This window comes from Podarcis muralis, chromosome 1 (genome assembly GCF_964188315.1).
Source record: "Podarcis muralis chromosome 1, rPodMur119.hap1.1, whole genome shotgun sequence".
In the NCBI taxonomy this organism is placed as follows: Eukaryota; Metazoa; Chordata; class Lepidosauria; order Squamata; family Lacertidae; genus Podarcis; species Podarcis muralis.
The window spans coordinates 105,671,835-105,693,169 of NC_135655.1; the positions used below are offsets into that span (position 1 = coordinate 105,671,835).

A 21,335-nucleotide genomic window follows, 5' to 3' on the forward strand; every position below is an offset into this window, starting at 1 on the left:
AGACAGAATCATGCCACAACTTTAGCGATTACAGATGCAAGAGGTTTGGCATTGGCATTGGATAACAACCATTGACATCCAGCCCTCCCGCTAGAAGTATGTTATGTTCCTAGCCTCCACCTGGGCATCTAGACAGAAGCAACTCCTCCCAGATGCCCTTAATGGGATACCTCTTAACTTTGGAGGGAAGGTAGAGGCTACAACCTCCCCTCGAACCAAGACTAAGGCTTACCCAATGCCTAAATCACCAAGAGTTGTGACAATTGCTATGAGGTAGGCAAAACCACCAGCCATAGCCAATTGGTCAGATGCAAAAAATACTGCCCAGCCCTGAATACGGTGACCAACAATGTCCATAGCAAATTCAAACACAGTACAGATTGCCAATAACATGAGGATGGGTGGGAAATCTAAATAGGAACTGCCTGCAGAGGAAGAGGCAAGCAGTCTTATACACCTGCGGAGCGGACCCAAGTGAAGCATGCCGGTTAAGTTGGACCCATCCTACAGGAAGAGCTTCCCTCACAGCCGGACTGCAATTGGCCAATTTGCAGGCAGGCTTGTATCCAACTTCCTGTCTTGCGTGGAAGGCCGCTTGGCTTCCTGCTGGCCAGGAAATCCCCCACAGGCAATTATCCCACATTGGATTACACCGGGTGAGGCAGCAACACCACTGAACCTTTGAAGATAAGCAGACTTTCTGCAGTGGTGGGAAGAAGACCTATACAGTTGGCTTTCCCATTCCAATAGCAGACCTTTCATATCACCTTAGGATAAGGAGATCTGCTCTATCCTATGGCCACAGCGACCAAAGGTTGCTGGGTTGCTTGACTGATTTTTTAAAAGTTGTTCATTTTAATTTGGCATGCACCCAGTGGCATCAATGGCAAATATTCTTCCATGTAGCACTATGTAATATTTCTCCTATGCACTTGTGTTTGGCTTTGAAATACCGGTAATATATATCAGCTAACATTTGCCCCTCAATGTCCAAGCTTTTGTTGGTTTTGGTTGTGTTTAGTTTTTATTTATATATTTATTTTTGCTATACAAAGGAATGTGTGAACTATGGTTACAAACTGAATGAAAATTAAGCATGTTTAAGTCCTGTCGATGTCAGTAAGAGAATAGCACTATCAATTATCTCTTACTGAAATTAATGTGACGATGCGGCTTAACTTTTGGCTGGATGTATTTGGATATTCAAAAGGCAGTATGACATACAGGTGACCAAAGCGAAGTTGTATATACCTGCCACCCTACTTTTCCAAATGTATGCTGACACAGTACCATGTAAACTACATGGAAATCAGTGTAACAACCACTTACATGCAAAATTAAACCTAATCCCAAAAAAAGGATCATGCTTTAGAATTCTAACAGATGCATAAAAAGCATTCCACAGATGAAAATATAACCTACTGCCTAAAAATGCCATGTCTTTTTCAGCTCAAATAACATGGCAAGTACGTATTTTCCATTGACTCTTCCTAACAATATCCGGTATTTCTTTTTTTTTTATACCTCAAATGCAAGTATCATTAGCACACAAGTTGTGAAAGGCAGGTAGACGGATTTTAAACATTACAACACAAAGACAAATTCAGACATGCTTGTATTAAAATATATTTTTTTCAGCTCCTAAGTATTGCAGAGGTTAAACAATTTCCTTACTTTAAGAAGAAGAAAACAATCAGGAGAAAGCTGCTGTAAAATGAAAGCTTTTAACCCACATCCCATAAACATTTTAAACTGACAATTCCCTGGTTAATTGTTTAAAAAAGAAAAACACTGAGCACTCTTCCCTTCACAGCCGAACAGAGATGTAATAAGAACAGCTTACTGTGGATAGTGGTTTAATCAGGAAGTAGCCATTATCCTTTCGATACAGAACAGTGACAGCACTCCAAAACAACAAGCCGTGATATTTCTTTTTTTCAGTTCAGAGGAATGGAAGAACACATACTATTGTATCCCAGTTTTACTGACCCCAGAGGTCAGCAGATGTCTATTATCAAGAGCTGCAAAGGAAGCATAATCCGAAGGCAAGCATTTACAACGCTCTATTTCTGGAAATACCTAAAATCTCTCTAGCACAACCTCTCTCTCCCTGTGTTACTCACAAAACATGGCTGTCTTATTCAGAGATTAGCAATTATTGTAATGAGATACTGCCGGAGAGGGTCAAATAGTACTTCCTGCAGTTTACACATCTTGATTTCCTGGTAAACAAACTGAAAGGCAGGTGGAGCACTTAAGATCACCAGTAAACATCCAAGCTCATGTGACCAAAACCAGCCCAGGTGAAGTATGTGCCTTGCAAAATATAAGGTAGAAATTGTTCTGCCTGAACGATGGCGACACCCTGCCTGAAACAATTAAAACAAAGCAAAACTACAATCAAATATTTCTCTCTCTCTTTGAAAAATGGATAGAAGCATTCCCCCCCCCCTTTGCTACAGTAGTAAAATCTTTTAAAATTTAAATAAAGCTTAAATGTGTACCAGGAACAAAAAGGGGGGGAAGGAGGAGAGAGAGAGACTGCCAACTTCTCAGAGAACAAGGAAGCTGTATCCATTTTACGACAGAAAGATCCACAAATATGTCTTTCTTCAGAAAGCCTTTGTACAAATATAAACACCATGTGAAAGATCATATACAGTATGTGGGACATGTATCTTTCTGCAGAAACGGATTCATGAGCACATAGGATGTACAGTGGTACCTCTGCTTACGTACTTAATTAGTTCCAGAGCTCCGTTCTTAACCTGAAACTGTCCTTAACCTGAAGCACCACTTTAGCTAATGGGGCCTCCTGCTGCCGCTGCGCGATTTCTGTTCTCATCCGGAAGCAAAGTTCTTAACCCGAGGTAATATTTCTGGGTTAGCGGAGCCTGTAACCTGAAGCGTATGTAACCTGAAGCGTATGTAACCCGAGGTACCACTGTATAATCAAATGAGGTAAACATCCTGAAGCGTGATTTAAAATAGAACCAACATGAAAATGAATATATAGAAAAATGTAAAACCATGGAGCTTAAGTGCTTCGAGTCTTCAGTGCCAAGGTAGGGTACTCACCCACATTACAACAAAAGGATTGCAAGTTGCTAATAAACTGTCCCAAATGTAGCACCACAGGTAGAAAGCAAATGCACACGGCAACCCATATCAGAGGGGCCTGTCCACATTATTATAATGTAATAAACCAAACAGTTTCAAGATCATGCAGAGTCAAAGAGTCACAGGTCTCACTGACTGGAACTTTTCAAAAGTGTCACTGGCAGTTGAAGGGGGAGTTGACTAGTATTACAACTAAAAAGTTCATCAGATGAAAAAGTTGTCAGATTTCCCAAGCAAACGCAGAGAACAGTACTAAACGTTAACTTCTGCACTGGATTCATTAAAAAGTGTTTAAGCGGTACTTAAGTCTCACACCGTCTTCAGTATAACCTTTAAGCACAAGCACTAAGCACCAGATTGCTCTATGGGAAGAGCTGTACAACTGGCATGCATCTTAACCGGCTTAACTGACTTGTGTAATATCATCACCATTGCGTTGTACAATCTTCACCAACATCACTTATCATGGTAGAGACAGGGAAATGCAAACCTTATTGGTGTCACAACATTCTGAGATCACGGTTTTTTTATGTGCCTCCCCCCGCCCCCCGCCCCAGGAACGTCCATGGAAAAACCAGAAAAATAAGAGCCCTAAAATTTAAATATGTTATTATATATTGTTCCATATCTCCTTCAAATATTTCAATAAGTTGAATATTTGAGCAGGGAAGGATTGGTTTATTGAAGTGATAAGTCAAACCCAGATTCGACCTATTGAAATCAATATCCATTAATTTCAATGGACCTACTCTGAGTATGATCAAAGTTGAATATCACATATGTTGCTTATATACAAAATATGTTTCTTTGTGTATGTGGGGTGTGTGTATTTATTTGTGTTTTACACTGATATCCTACCCTTCCTTCTAAATCAGCCCTGGTTAGTGAATACTTCAGCGATAAGAATACAGTTTAAATAACATAGAAAACTTCTAAAAATAATAAAATGCAGCAAGAATATACAGAGTTGTCATAGGAAAAAATACAAATTACAGACGAATGTACTGATAAACATTCATTTTCATCCTGGTCCTTACTGCTGGATGAAGAACTGGGAACTCCCAGTTTGGTTTCTAACAACGTCTTTAATGCATAAATCAGATCAGTACATAGGCAAGACGCAGGTTACAAGATGCAGCAGATGCGTAAGAGGTATGGTACATGGCTAGATGCAAGCTAAGACGTTGATGAAGATGTTGAAGAACAGGGCAGACAGAACTCTTAATGTGGCAAGCAGCCAGTCTCCTGGCACTGGGCAAGCAAGTGGGCACTCTTTCAAGTGATTTGGGTCTGAAAGGTTGGTTTGCACCAGCTCTGGGGTCTTTGTGTCCTCAGAGATGGTGTTGACACCGGTTCACTTTCTGATTTACTCTTAGTCATGTATCCCAAAGGAGGAGGCTCCTTACTGACAGGAAGGGGTGCCAGGGGTGGACCACAGCAGGAAGTGTTGGGCTTTTCCCCCCAGCCAGAACTCACCAGAACTCAGTTTCAGCACCTCTCATGTGTGCGCCATTGCCATGATAAGAGAACCACGGAGGCGTTCATGGTGAGTTCTGGCACCTCTCTTTAAAGGAACAATAGCACTGGGGAGGTGTCTAATGTCACAAGGACTGAACACGCTTCTTCCTCCCCTGGATTTTAGCTTTCTACGGCCCCCTCCCTCAGCCACATCAAGGGGTTCCCCAGTCACCTCCCCCATCCCACTAGGATCCTCTCCAGGGTTACCCAGCTCCCACTCCCTGAGGTGCTCCCATTCTTCCTTGGAATCTGACGATCTCTTCCATGGCACCCCCATGGGACTCGTGCCAAAAACTGTCATAATTTGAAAGAAAGCATTTCCAAAGGTGGGGCAAGAACAGCAAGATACCTGTATGTATCTGATAGAGACGGGCAGGGACTCATTATGAATCAGTTCCTCCATAAAACACGACTTGGGAGTACAGAGCATCTCTTTGGAGCTCCTTGTTCCAGGATTCAACCTGTTTTATTATATTTATATATCAGCTGCCCTTCTGAAGCATCCCAGGGTGGACTGTTTTACACACATAGGACTGTTTTACACACAAAAAATAAAATACTTAAAATCACAGAACTGAAAGCAATGACATGGCACAGGGGTTGCCAGTGTGGTGCCCATGGGCACACATGCACCCACAGAAGCTTTCATTGATGAAATCTCCCTGATGATATTAGGCATGAAAGAAACTTTCTCTCATACAATGGTACCTCTGGATACGAACAGGATCTGTTCCGGAGCCCCGTTTGCATCCTGAAGTAAATGTAAGACGTGACTGCAGGTCGCCTTTCGCCGCTTCCACGCATGCGTGTGACGTCACTTTGAGCGTCTGCGCATGCGTGAGCGATGAAACCCGTAAGTAACACGCTCCGTTACTTCCGGGTCGCCGCGGAACGCAACCCGAAAATATTCATCCTGAAGCTACTTCAACCCGAGGTATGACTGTACTGTACATTAGTCAACAGAACAGGTTGTGGGGATGTGTGCTTGATTGTGGTTTGTATGCATACGTGTGAAGCCCCCAACAGTTCATCCAGTTTGTATATGTGCCCACAGGTACAAAAAAAGTCTGTGGCACATGACATAAATATCAGCGCAGCTAGAACCCAGAGGAAACATATATCCCCAAAGCCCAGGCAAAATAATAATAATAGTAATAATCATCATCATCATCATCATCATCATCTAAATCTATAATGGACATGTAAAAATTGAAAGCCGGGTGCAGGGGGATTTCAACCACACATCTCCAGGGACTAGGTTCCACAGCTGAGGGAGGAGCTGCCACAAAGAAGACACTGTTGCAGATGTACAGCTGCCACATTCTTACAATGCTAATTCCTACACCTACCCAGTTCTGTTAGCACAGTAAGGTTGTGATTAAGGTTGGAGGAGAATTTTCACATTTTGAAGTAAACTGATCACACCTTCTGGGCTATTACATGAATCAGAATGAATTATATACATTCAGAGCTCAATACATTGAGATAAATAATAATATATTTAATGATAAGGTATGTATTTAAATAGGTTTTGGGGGGTAAGGATTTAAGAAACATTTTCAGATTAATAGAAAAATGGGGCAGGACAGACTTAGGAAGGAACACATGGAAAATTAAAATGGACTGGACTGGACTTAGACTGATCTGTACACATCAGGACTAATGTTTACTACCGACTTTGCTTCTATTTCCATGGTGAAGAGCCCTTACCTAATGAGTGCTCTTTGTGATGCATAACTGCACAGCCAAATTATTTGCAAAATTATTCACCTCCTATAGGTGTTTTTATTCAAGGGACAATGACGAGTTCATTCTCACAAGAACTCCACCCTCTTCTGAAAGCCACACTGCACCCTCCTGTTTGCCTGCAGTAGATTTACTTATATGTTGTTGGGCTAGCAAAGCAAATTAGAAATGTATCCTTCATTGTTAATATGATTCATTCCAGTCAGTTTCAGAGACTGAAGTTTCGAAGCAACCTATCATAAAGCAGAACCTCACGTTAAGACTCTACAGTGGCATCAGTCTCCCACCATAATGTGTTAAGAATGCATCCATGTTATTCAGTGCACACCAATGGCTATTTTGAAATATTAAGAGGATACTGCCACAAACTGTGTGGGCTTTTAAGCATGCAATCATTAAACCTAAATAATAATAAAACATCACAATGAAATTAAATTTCCGGCCAGAAGAAGGAACAAGCATGAAACAAGGAGGAGGTGGTGTTTATGGGGAACGCACTTGAGAGGTGCCCTGTGGGCGGGGAGGTAATGCCCATGCTTGATGAAGCAACAGCTAACTCATTTTCAGGGGAAATAACCTGAAAAGCCAGTTTCTATGGAGGTGCTGCTTCCATAGAGACACATCTGTATGCATTTACACCAAAAGCTGTGCACATGACATAGTATGCACCCACTGAGACACAGTACTATCAAATGCTGTAAATATGTAGGCTTAGGCACAAGGACTGCTGCACCAGAGCAATGCCAAAAACTCTATTATCATTGTGCTGCCCTGTGACGTGACCTATGACGATGAATAAGCACAACCAACTCAGGATGTTGTTGGTACAATATACGTCTTTGGCCACAATGACTCACATAGGCATCATAAGTCATCAAGTCCCTGCAAGCCCAACAAAATATGCTTGTGTTGGCGTTAAAGACACTTGTGCATAACAGCTTAGTAATCCAAGTCTGGGCAGACATTATAGATTTTTGTATGTGTGCAATAAAGCTGCTATTATTAGGGGTGGGCATGTTCTTCCTCTCCTCCTGCTCACATCAGATTGGCGCAGTTATGAGCCAAGTTATTATTCTTTAATGAAACAAATTAGCTTGTTTTCTAAGCCAATCTGAAGTCACCTCTCCTACACCAGCGCTCCCTGATCCCCATCTGCTAGCCCAACACCAGGTTTCCCAGGAGTAGGAGGCAAAGGTCAGTGATATTTTCCAAGAAGAGGTGCCAAAACTCACCATGAATGCCGCCCCTGTTCTCTTATAATGGCAATGACGCCCAACTGAGAGGTGCTGGAACTGAGTTCCATCAGGTTCTGGCTGAAGAAAAGCCCTGGCAATGGCAAAATTGAGGGTGGGGGGCTGAAGGGCACAGAGAAGTAACTCTGCCAGGTTATCCTGGAACATGAGGGAGTTGCTGCTGCATTCCTTCTGGGGATCTTTAAAGGTGATATGCAACCTTCCCCAACCTCGTTCTCTACAGATGTTGTTGGGACTACAACTCCCATGGCCAACTCCCTGACCACTGCTCCCTGATGGCTAGGGCTGATGGATGTTGGGAGTCCAAAAACACCTGGAGGGCACCAGGTTGGGCAAGGCTGCTCTAGAGGCTCCTGTCAGATCACAGGGGTCTCTGAGGCAATTATCCATCTCCTCATGGAAGCAAGGTTAATGGCAGCAGAATATGACTCTGCATACTCCAAGGAGCTGACAGGCTAAAGTGAGCGCTCATCCAACACTCATCCCACCAGGAAATGGACCATCACTTGGGGGTGATCTCCCATTTCTCAATGGGAAGGTGCCTAGAAGAGGCAGTAGAACATATCTCCATTATGATCTGTTTACTTTTCTGCTGGTCTAGCATCTCAGGTCAGTGGCTCAGTCTCTGCCAGATGGTAGGCCTTGGCAGGTGCTGATTAGGCTGACCCTTGACACCAGCCTTGATTTAAACGTACAGTCATACCTCGGGTTGAAGTAGCTTTGGGATGAATATTTTCGGGTTGTGCTCCACGGCGACCCGGAAGTAACGGAGCGCGTTACTTCCGGGTTTTGCCGCTCGCGCATGTGCGGATGCTCAATATTACGTCACGCGCATGCGCGGAAGCGGCAAAACGTGACCTGCACACACGCAGACGCGTCTTACGTTTACTTCAGGATGCGAACGGAGCTCTGGAATGAATCCCGTTCGTATCCAGAGGTACCACTGTATTTTTATTCTCATATGGAATATTGTTTCAAGCTTCTATACAGACAACTCCCCATTTGTGTGCATTCAGCACATGCACAACCACTGACACATTTGCCGTTTTCGGTACCAGAAGAGGGTGGGGTAGAACGGGCCAAATGGGGCAGGCTGATGCACATGGTGCCTCAGAATGCGACCCCCATGTAAATAGGGAGTTGCCTGTATTGAATTATGATGATTTATTCCCAAAGAAACAGAGGCAATCCTTTCGGGAATGGTGCAGACAGAAGTACCCAGATGTCGGGGGGGGGGATTATTCATGTATGCAACTACAGCAGGTTGGATTTTGCTAGCCCCAAAATGGCGAGTGAGTGAGGTCCCCAATAAGGATTGGCAACTTAAAATGATAGAATATGCAGAACTAGCAGATCTAACAAATAAAATAAGAAAGCAAGAAGATGGAGTATATAAAGAGGAGTGGGAATATTTGTGGAGAATTTGGAAAATAACTGTAAACAAGTGAAAACGCTAGCAGGATTGATATAAATTCAACAATGTAAATAAAGGGAGAATAAGGGGAGAATTGAATTAAATGGATATATAAGAATATGCAGGAGTAGTGGGGAAAATAAAAGTACCAGGGAAGGGGAAGAAGGGAAGTTGTCGAATGTATTATTATAAGGGATGGTACTAATGGTTGAAAGGTATATTTGAATGTGGATATTGTAATAAGGAAAATCATAAATAAATATTTTTTAAAAAGAATTTTCTTTTTCCTGCAATCCTTGGAAACTTCTATTAAGCTGGTTGGTGCTTAGTACTATTGCTCTGCTTCTTCACTCTGGTATTATGACTAATTGCTACGAACAATTAATTCAATTTTAACTAAATGCTAATTATTTGATATGTCTTATATTGACCTTTAATGTGTTATCGAGAAGAAGGAACCTGAAAAAATAATAGCAACTTTCAGCTTTAGTGCCACCATGTGGAAGGCACTTTAAATTACTCCAGGTGGTAGCTGTCATGTTATTACTTAGGGTGTTGTTGTTGCTGCTGCTACTACTTTAGTACATTTATACAGTATCCTGTTTTCCTTCCATCATGTAATTCAAGGCAGTGTACATGATGCTTCCAGGAAGTCTCCTATTCATGCAGTGACCAGATTCAGACCTACTTAGCTTCAGCAAGCTGCATCATATGCCCTCAGACCATCCTTGGGGCAGCTGGACATTTGTGGCGGCACTGCATTCAACTGTGATCCACTGCATATGAATCCCATATTCTCAGCCACTTCATGAAATCTCAGCCACTGCATGAAGTTAATGCAGCTGCCAAATAGCACCCACAACAAATCAGCGACTCTTTTGTAACAGGCTACAGAAAATTGGACATTTTGCATTTTTAAAAAATTAGTTACCCAAATAAAAAAGCATTGATTTACCCCACGTCACTGTAAGTACTAGAATGCAATATTTGCACCTAAACAATGGGCTCGGAGGTGCCTACACTGAGAGGAGGGGTTGGGTTCCATGACAGAAGAAATGCAGGATATAAATGTAAGAAAATAAGCCTAGTGGTAACAAGGCAGTCCTCAACGGGTTTTGTCCTGTATCCCTATCACAAATCTTCAGAGTTGGATTTGAACTGGGAGCTCAGGGAGCATAAGAAATACGCCACACCATTTCTCAAGTCCAGCTGCCTGTGCTTCTGCCTTCTTTTGCGCTTCAGAATCAAGACATGGCAGGATAAACAATTTAACACACGCTTCTAAAATTCCCACCCCCTACTTTCACTGCTTGCATTATTACTAGACCCAAAAGGAGCATTCAGATTTGTAGTTATAAATGTGGGCATTTATTTTTATTTTTTTATTTTACTAGATATAAGGAAATTAAATTTCTATATCAGCTTTACACAAAGATGATAGAAAAAGATCATATCGGAATATTTGCTATTATATAGATTAATAAACCTCTGCTTGCTCAGACTGACAGCTTTCAGAAGGCTTCTAGCCTAAATTTGCCCCCACAGTACATAAAAAAGAACTGAATTCACGCTATCTCCCCTGTAATGCTAGTTAATTTGTACTGGATACTGTGTATTAAAATATTCATTAATATACAGCTCTTAAAAGCTTTAAGGACGGAAAGGGGGGGGGAATACTGACTCAGAAGCTTTGTGTTTTTTTCTCCTGTAAAATACATAAAAGACTGTGAAAAGCAGTAAATATATATCCTTTCATTTATCCATCAACAGAAAATAGACACGCAGCCTGTGAGAATACAATATTCATTTTGCTGCAGAAGAACAGACATTGCATAACAATGAGATTTGCTAATGAAATCAACCATCAACCTGGAATACATATGTATTAAACCAAGACCTCAGTGTCATTTTCTTTTTGCATCGTTTGTTCTTTCTCTGATTCCTCCCCCCGCCTTTCAGTATTTTGTCCTCCCTTCAGTTATCACGGCTTCAAATATAGCACTATTGTACGACAATGCGTAAATATTATAAAGCAAAGCTTTTTATTTTAACACTTTTCTCCTGTTAAATGTAGATGCCAACTGCATACGTTCTATCAGCATTGTTAATGTACAATTGAAGGAAAAATCAATGGGTGCTAAGGAGACAAAGGAGGTTTATTTCTCTGGAAAACTGTTGGGAGTATTTCTCATCAAAACTGTTTGCCATTTAGACTGTGTAGATGTACAAACATTAACTCTTAATAACTAAAAGAGCATCTTTCTATACTAGTTTGAATGAGCCTTTTGTGTTCCCTAAAAATTACAAATGGCTATAGTGAGGAAGTATAACATGCAATTACATTTTAATTCACTGATACACAACACAAGACTATAACCATCTTATTCAATGTTAGTAAAATAATCCTAAAGATCCCATAATGCATGCAGTCTACAGCCTTTCTGCTGGGTGTATATGTAGCTGTGTATCTGAAAAATTAAAGAGTTCAAAAACGTTATTTTAAAATTATTTGCTTAAATTATTGATAAGCAACATTCTTGCGCAGATGTGAAAACAGCAGCTCTTTAAGAAGTGATTCATTTCAAATGCACAACAATGCATGTTTTAGTTTTACTGAAATATATTGCTAGAGTGCATAAACTGGGTTTAATTAACCTGCACACCTAAGGAAATTATCGGTACATCCTTCTGTTGATGTAATTAATCCTAATTCATGGCACCAATAATTTCAGAGATAGCTGTATGGCTACTAACTAAGGGAGTAACTCATCAAGCATTGCTGCTGCTGCTGTAGGACCCTAATTCATACTGACACAGCTTGTGTAGGAGCCAGCACAAACACTGAAATTCATGGAGGAACACTGGTTGGTAAACTGTAGCTGGGAACTAAAATGTCTCTGGTGTTGGCTGCCTTCATTTTTTCACTAGTCCCAATTCACACTTTAAGGCACTTCCACATTTTAAAAGCCACCGTGGTAGTGATAAACATGGGCTTGGTTGGAACGAATATCCATCTAAACCTTATTATTGTTTACAAGGTACAATTCATCGTATCTGTTATTTATTTTCTGACATTTCTATCCCATCTTTCTTCCATTATGGAACCAGTCCTAAGCCTGCTTTGATTGAGCAAAGTGGTGCCCTCAGTCCGTACCCTGGGATCTAGTACAACCAATGGAAAACGCTATTGACTCCACAACGTTTGCATCCTGGCATCTTATTCCTGAACACTTGTACTGTGGTACAGTATTAGCATAACATTACAGTCACTTACAATGGGGTGCAAAAGTTGCTTCCAGGGGCGCATCCTAACCAACTGTACGCTTGCTTGTGCAGCAAATTTTACGAATTAAGTTACAAGCCTGATATTTCCTATATTACAGAATATTAAACTAGTTCTGTGAACCTATGTGTTTTTTTTTCTTGAACAGCAACCCCCCCAAAACCTGCACATTAACCCTTAAAACTCCGCCTTTCTTCGGTCTTGGAAGGCAGGAGGAATTTGAGGTGAAATTCAAAAGCAGTCTGTCAGATAGCATATTGGTTGTTCAAAGTTTTGTTTTGTTGAAAAAACGTTTGGTGGAATCCATCCCACTCACAGAAGGGCTCTTGGCCCAGCAGAGGAGGGAAGGCCCCAACAACGCCATCAAATCAACTCCAGAGATTTGGGACAGGTGAAAGGTGGAATGGAGGGCTGAAAGGGGCAGGGAATATGCAAATATTACCTGCAGAAGGGATTTTTTTTTTTTACACATACTTACCATTCTTTTCAATTACAGGGGAGGATTCAGATTACCATCCTTTGCTGAGTACTCAGTGATTTTTCTTATCTTCAAGTCAATGCCCATGGTAGTGCAACACCAGGAAGGTCTGAATTGTGGTTTTTTTGGAACAGCGCTGCACAAATTGCTGAAGCTTTCTCAGCTTCCACAGGTCAGCAAACTGCAATATGAGCACACCTCAAAAAAGCACTCGCTTCAAATTCCTTTAATGCAACCGTGCTTCCTCACACTTCATGCACTCGGAAGTCAATCTTGCACTCCTTAAGGGTCCAAAGTTCTTGCCAAAGTCACAAAGGGCTGGGGGAGTTCAAGGATTTTTAATGTCAGTTTCACTTCTGTCAATTTTTTTTAAAAAAAACTTTGCCCTTCACTCTCAAGCTTGAAGTTCAATGACAGCTGATAAGAGGCTTCCAAACATCTATTGTAAAGGCAAGCCCTCCTAATGCTCATTGAAATGCAACACATTTCAGGAAGAAGAAGAAGAAGAAGAAGAAGAAGAAGAAGAAGAAGAAGAAGAAGAAGAAGAAGAAGAAGAAGAAGAAGAAGAAGAAGAAGAAAGTGACATAAACGAGTAATCTGAGTCACCATTTCCAAATAATTTCCAGGCTTCCGGTTCAAACTACATTTACAAAGTAATGGTACACAGATAACAGTTAAATCGAATAGGCTCACATTCTGGAGCAAAAACTACAACCTCAAGAGTTTGAAAGAGAACAGATTTTAATGCAACAACCTTGACCCTGGAAAGCATGGGGTCACTTTCCTTAGTGATGAACTGTGATTGCTTTCTATAATTCTAACAATTGTCAAGTGGGATAAAGTGCAGCCCAGGAGGCTTATAGTTATGAAGGGCTTGCAATTTTAATTTTAACAATTATTTATTGCTCTGCAATATAGGTCAACCGTCCAATTGAACATCCTTTACATGACGTTATATGCTCTTAGGGCCAAATGCAACTCCCATTGGCACCAATACTTCCACCACAGATTAAAGTAAGCAGATGGGCCCTTAGAAAATACAAGAGTGATATCAGTTTAAAAGGTTATTATTACCTGAAGAGAAGAAGATTCTAAATTACCTAGTTAGAGAATACTTAAAAATTACATGAACCCGATTTACACAAATGTTTGAGGAATTATTCACGTTTTTGTATAATACATTAATCTTTCACAAAGCTACAGGTTAAAATCTGAATTATGGATCACAGTTCAGTGCTATGAAGTGAGCTCAACATAATTTGAAGATGTTAAGATACAATGCTGAAACAAATTCCCTTTAAATGAATGGGACAACTCGGGAGCAGGTGATTTGAAGCAAAGAGTAGTCCTGCAGGCAAACTCCTATTTTAATTTGTTTAGAATTTTTTTTAGAAAATCTTTGTGTACAGTTGTTCACAAAACCAAATTAGACCCTTTCTGAAAACAATCACAAGACTTCCATGCACAAGTGCATCTGTACATATAGTCTGCATTCATATTTTCCAGATGAAGAAGGCATCATCTTTTGTACACATAAAATAATTCCTAAGTGCTTTCCTGAATCAATTATGGCAACTACCATAAAGCAGTAACTCCATTAGGGGGTGTATATACAGGATTAAACATTAGCAGTATTAAGTCTGATATTCTTGGTTTGGCATTTAGCTCTGATTTGGACTAATATAAGCCATTATAGTGTAACACACAGAGGATACCAAAGGATGACTAAAAGTTCTGAATGTGTTCACGGTACCATAATTTTCACCATCCCTGTTAGTCATAGACATTTTTATATTTGTACTCCTATATATTTTCTTTTCTTTTCTCTCCTATCCCACGGGTATTCAGGAGCAATGCTAGCTTTGGGGGATCTTGCCATCTCCTTTGTATATTTTTGTGCCTTTTTATTTTAATCACGAGACCCTTGCTAAAGCACATTTCTAGTGCTCCCCCCTCTCCCCCTTCTCATTTAGAAATGCAAGCACACTTAAAAGCTGTCGCTTAAAACATTTAGGTAATAAAGCAGGCTTATGCTTCTTTTATAATGAAACAGCTCAATTTGTCCTGAATTATGATGACTACTAGTTGTCTACTTTTAAGGAATAAAAAGCAGGGGACAATTTATTAAAGCAAGAACATAACTCCTGAACACTGGAAGGTCACAGCCTGTGAGTTGAGCTGCTAGCAAAAACATCTCTGATGCTCCAGAGCTGCCATTTTTCTTCCTTGACAAAGACTCCATCTGCCACAGAGCCATTTACAGCCTCAGAGTCAGAATATCAATGATTTCCAACCATTCTGCAAGTCTGCTTTCACCTTGACATCACCTCTGTAACACATCTAAAACAGATGATACATACACATCCCTCTGCAAGCTCCACATCCATGCTTTATGCAGCTGATAGGCATTTAAGCCACTTCCCGATGAACCATTTTATATTCCCTGCCAAATTGGAGAAGTTTAAAACTGGAACAATTTTCTGCTATTACATTTTCCCAACGTGCTTTAAGACAAGTTACCGTTACCTAACTTCAAAAAGTGGGGATGGGAATTATTTGAGCCCATCGGCAAATTTAGGGCATGTTTGCGCAAAATTTGGAAGAAGCAGGCGAGGGGCTCTGTGTGCTGATCCAGTGTATGCCATCCTTAAAGGTACCATGACATTCTGCACAGACTGCACATATCCTTGGGTGATCTGTGCAGCAAACTGGAGAAATAGTGTGCCCATCAGTGAGTGCAGTTCACAAGGAAAAATACAAGAAGCCATGAACAGCACGTGATTGTTCCTCAGTTATATCTTTTCACATGTGTTTATTAAAAGAAAAAAAGGATGGGAGGAAACATTCTGAAATTTTGAAGCTGTTTTGTGGTCTTTCTTGGTGCATGTCTTACTTTAGTTTTTATCTAGATTCTGACAATGGAGGACTACCTTGTTCATTTTTAAGGGACTTCCTAGGTTATTTTAAAGGGTGTTGGCTTTTTAGTGGTTGAAATTTGGCCATTGCACAGAGAAAATAACCGAGAAATCCCGAATTTCGGTGTAGCTGTGACTGGGCAGTAGTGTGTTCGTTCTACTGCAAAAAGTAGTGGCAAAGACACATCCATGCTCTTCCTAACTCAGGTTTAATTCCATGACAAAAATGTAAACAACGAAAAGCTGCGCTGCCAATTCAAATACAAATAAAACATGTCATTAGAATATCCATGGTGCAAGGTGAGGGTATTGTGGTTGAGAAAGCATGGGTTATTTTAGCCCTGCAAAGTAAACTAGTGTTGTTGGGGGGGGGGCAGGGGGCACATTATAAGGCACCTCCACTCTTGTTATCCAGTCTCTTGGTGCCGGGGTACTTTGGGAGAAATGCAGTTGGAGGCAGGCTTGTTTGAGGTCTGGGACGAGAGTCTTGTTAGAACAAATTTATAAACACAAACAAAAAAAGCAGCCAGTCCCTGGCATTGCTGCCCCCCCCCCCCCCGTCGGCTTAGCCCTCTGAGGACTGGCTGCCCCACCTCCTCTGCATAGGCCTGGTTGGGGGAACTGTTGGTTGTAGCAGCAGTGGGGGGAATGGGGGGGGGGAGTTAGTTGCTTTTGCACCCATGGGGAAAATAGGGAGATTCTTAGGAGTATGGTAGGTTGTTGCTGGTGGTATCACCACTTAAATAGCCATAGTTATGGCAAAGGCTTCAATCTGTTTTGCTCAAAAAACCTGAAAAGTGTAGTCTTTATGAAGTATAAGCAATAAATAACCACAACAAATGTTCTTGGAATACACTTCTTGCTTTTTTATTCATTTATTTTACCTAGAATTGATCCAAGCATGTGCATCTGCGCCTTGGCTGCTTTAAATCTTAAATCTCTTTTGAACACCACTTCCCCATCTGAAATACCATACCTGATCTTGCACTCAGTGCATGTACAGTATTACCAGCCTAAGACCAAATGACAAAAGACCTACAGGAACATAACTGATTTGCAACTCACAAAACTCAAGTTCTTTCACCGGTTTGGAGTTGGCACTGGGTGAGAACAGGGCTCTTCTACCTTTAATAGCCTGCATGGCACACAGATTATTAACAGGTTATACCTTTTCTAGTATGAAAATATAATTATGGGGAAACTTTCACCTGTTCAAATTATGTCTATCAGATGTCTTATTACTTTGTTGAGACCTCCGATTTATTTTTGAGCCTCCGCCCCACACGCCAAAAAGAATGCACAGTTGTGCACGGAAATACCCAATGTGTATGCAAATGTGTGTCCTCTTTTGTGAGTGGAACATGCACATACAGTATACTAGGCTCAGAAAACCAAAGCATAAAGCTTCAATCTAAATGTGTTTTGGATTATCATGTAAATGTCTATTAAAATGACAGTAGGCATATGTGCCTTTTATAGTAAATTATATACATTGCATTTCTGATGTTTGGGCAAGTATTTTAGAGTAACAATGTTTGTTGTTGATGATCATAAATCCACAAGAGTATATAGGCTACAATCAAGTTGCTATTTACCTGGAAGCCGCTTTGAACTCAATGTGACTTATTTCTGACCAAATCTGTATAGATTGTGCTGTAAGGCAGCAATCCGATACACACTTATCCAGCAGCAAAAGCTGAACCCTGTATAGATCTACTCAAAAGTAGACCATTTTAAATTTAATGGGGCCTACTCCTAGTCTCAGCTATGTGTGTGTCTCTTCGAACTCAGTGGGGCTTACTTCTAAGTAGACATGGATAAAGTGTATTGTGCCTATTTCCTAAAAGGGATAAAGGATAGTTTTTCATTGCTTATTGTCAGCCAATGATTAGCATCTGTTGGGTGGAATAAGTAGTTTATAAAGCTTTACTGTACAGATGGCAATGAGAATGATTCAGATGTAAGCAGAATTTTCAGTCACATCCTTTTATTAAGACAAACTGATTTTATTAGTTAAACAGAAGTAATATGTTTGAATATAACCTTGATAATTCCTTTTAGCTGCTATTGCTTAGGAAATGCCATAACCTTCCAAACAAATTGTTGTTTACAACAAAGTTTGTATAGCTTGCTTATGCGATAAACATGCTAAATAAATATAGGGAAGGCAGTTTTTAATGTTATTTGTACAGACAGCAACTGGGTTGTCCTCTCTGCTGTATTTTAGGATGAAACAATCAGTGTTTCAGTTCTTCAAGAAATACATTCTGTTCTTCTGTTTGCAAATAAAGTTGCTGAAACTGCACGCCTAAAGAGGAATCAAGCAAAACATGAACAGACACAAGCCTCAGCACATATGGGGTGGAAAATTTGAATTTGCTGGGTTAACAATCTCAAACGGTGCAATCCTCTGCATGTCCACTCAGGAGTAAGTCCCATTGAGCTCATTGGGCCTTACTTCCAAGACTGCACTACCAGCCTTTTGTGTTGACACAAAATGTAAATTGTGCTTCACTCGTCTATTGCAAGAAAAGGGAAAAGCTGCCGGTTTTGCATATGTGGGTTGTACAATGTGTTCAGAGTTTGTCAGGAAAGTTGGTAACACTGCCATGCCTAGCTACAGAGAAGAGAAGAGAAGAGAAGAGAAGAGAAGAGAAGAGAAGAGAAGAGAAGAGAAGAGAAGAGAAGAGAAGAGAATCTGGCTAAAGCTATGGGTCCCCTCATCATGAAAATGCACATAAACACATTCACATAAAATTCTGCATACAATTTATGCAATTGGGGGGGCGGCGGTGATCTTTTTTGTGCCTAGTTCATAGACCCACAGAAGCCCATTCATAGACCCCAGGGGCTTCATTGACCACAGGTTAAGAACTCCTGTTCAAAGTATGTGTTACCTAGACTTTATATTTTATTTGTTTTGAAATATTTGTATTTTATTCATATAGAATAATGAATATATATACACGCGCACACACAAAATGACATGGTCTTCAAAACCCAGCAAAGGCACAGCTCAACCCCCATGCCAATCCTATTGGTGGATCACTGTAGAGTGGCAGGGCCATCGCTGCATCTGCAGCCCTGCTCTCATGGCAGCAGCAGAAGGTTGGGGGGAGGGCAAGACAATCAGGACATATGTTGACCCGACTGCCACACCAGTTCTAGGCTGGCGCAGCAATCAGGAATGATGTCGTTGCACGACAGCAGTGAAACCAGTTTGGAATCCAGCAGACTCTGAACAGACCTGGAGCCACCCAATGGTTACTGAGGTAGACAGCCCTCCAAAGATGTCTGCCCACCCCACACCCCATTCAGTAGAAACTTGTGTCATTTCTGCCCAGACAGGAGAGCTAAGTGGAAGGACAAACCTCCATATATTCAAACCCCCTACACCAAGAGTTTGGATTGCTCTGTGATCGATTTGGCAAAGTTTGGCGCTTTTTTTTTTTTGGTCCCAGTATCTAATTAACAGGAGCAAATGTTTCTCAAATATTTATTTCTTCTTCCTCTTTCTTTCACTCTCACGTAGCTGGCTAATGGGAAACATAACAGCATAATCAAACAGTTTATGTTGAAACCTTGTTTGTCATCTGGTGTTTTGCATAAAGCACCTCAGATGAAGTAACCATGTAATATATGAATTCTCAGTTTTTGCACTTCAAAGTTTTGGTGCAAGGAAGGAGGAAGAGAAGGAGATTTGATATTTTAATGACTATACTATGCAAAAATAGTTTCATTCTCCATTGCCAATTTTCTCCTTTGAGCTAATCTGTATTCCTCAGTCACACAATGCAGATTTTGCTTAATCTTTACTGCTGATTTGTCAGCAAATGAGTCTCTGAATTACAAACACCAAGCAGCTCCATATTCATTTGCAGTACTTCAACCTTAATATTTGTCTCTTTTTAATCTACATGTATGTTTTGCAAAACTACATTCTTTTAAAAAATAATCTTGAGATGTGTAATTACTTCTTGCCTTCCATTTTAAACAGTTTTACTTATTGCAAACACTTAAAACGGTGTGCAGAGATCTTATTCTTTTAGGTTTCTCAGTTATAATTATTGTTATTATATAGAAGCAAAGGTTTAATTAAATCTGCAGGTGCTGTGCAAATAGAAAGTGGTGGATTTTTAGTTTTCTTTCTGAACCGTCTGTGGGAAACAAGTAACAGTGTTTCCATAATATTTCAGGATATTAAAGCAAAATTTGTGGTTTCATGCTGGGTCTGAGAACACACTACAGTATAACCAGAATAACATGAATCATCACCCTTAAAAGAGGAAAGAGGCCATTATTTGAGGTAGGCTCCCTACCGACTAGTAAGAACAATTCAAAAAGACCTACATTGAGTCAAGATTGCCCTGAAATAATTAAAATTTAAGACTGAAATATCATTTTGGAAAATACACATTGACTTTCAAATTATTAAAGGAGGAATTAAGAAGGGGGGAGAGAAGGATTTGTGCTGGACGGATTTTTTTATATTGTGTATTTAAAATAAGAGACATATTACTAGCAAGTGAGGAATATGCAGGGCTGTGTTCAACTAACCCTGCGCAACCTAGCTTCCACCGTCTTCCCCCGCCACCGAAATATGTTCTGGAGGATCAGGAAAACCCCCAGAACAGCACACAAGGGGAGGAAAGGGGAAATTGTGCTGTCAGGCAAGCACAACAATCTTCTTGGGGCAACACTGAATTCCATCCTGAATAATAAAGATGTGTCTTTTAAGATTCTATGAAATAATTCCTTCTTCTGATCCGACGTTACTCTGGGCAGGGTAGATTAATACTATGTGCCACCTATCCATCTAAGGAAATATCTCTGTGTTCCACACAGGGCAGGAAAAAGATTGGGGAGAGTGAAATGACAGAGGGGTCAGCCCTTGTGTGTCCTATGGACTACTAGTAACATGGGAGGGTCAGACTTGAGTAACCAAATTTGTTCTCATGGTCATAACATGCTCATAAAGAAGTTATTATAAGAAGTTGACAAGTTCTGGCTGACCTGGAAACAACACAGGTTGGACATAAGAATAAATGGTAGGACTCATTAAATGTATAACTGGCTCTCCATCTCCTCACATATTCAGGACGTAGCCTGTGTCTGTTTGACAACAGTAGGATCCTCAAGGACATTTCTGAAACCACACTGTGGCTATTCTTAACCCGCTATTACTGCAGTTGGGCCAGAACAACAGGTAACCCTCTTGGTCCCAACAATCCAAGAGGAAGAAGAAGAAGAGCTTGGATTTGATATCCCGCTTTATCATTACCCTAAGGAGTCGCAAAGTAGCTAACAATCTCCTTTCCCTTCCTCCCCCACAACAAACACTCTGTGAGGTGAATGAGGCTGAGAGACTTCAAAGAAGTGTGACTAGCCCAAGGTCAACCAGCAGTTGCATGTGGAGGAGCGGGGATGCGAACCCAGTTCACCAGATTACAAGTCCACCACTCTTAATCACTACACCACACTGGCTCTCCAACAACCTGTGCTTAGCAAAAACACTCATGCAGGTGTGAGGGAAGCTCCACGGAGATATAAATTCTGTGTCAACAGCACCTAAACGAAGTCTACTATAACCTATGCCTAGCACTAGTCT

The 21,335-nt window shown here is 40.7% G+C and overlaps 1 protein-coding gene across 22 annotated transcripts in view; it reads right to left on the bottom strand.

Moving 5' to 3' along the window:
• Window positions 1–21,335, bottom strand: part of BAZ2B (bromodomain adjacent to zinc finger domain 2B) — a 190,491-nt gene that overhangs the window by 114,309 nt on the left and 54,847 nt on the right. For 2 of the 22 annotated variants that reach the window (XM_077936464.1, XM_077936453.1), the window contains exon 1: window positions 1,844–2,146. The exons of the other annotated variants lie outside the window; for them this stretch is intronic. The gene's annotated coding sequence lies outside the window, so the exon portion shown is untranslated. Of the gene's footprint in view, window positions 1–1,843; window positions 2,147–21,335 lie in introns of those variants that run through there. 22 annotated transcript variants of the gene reach the window in all.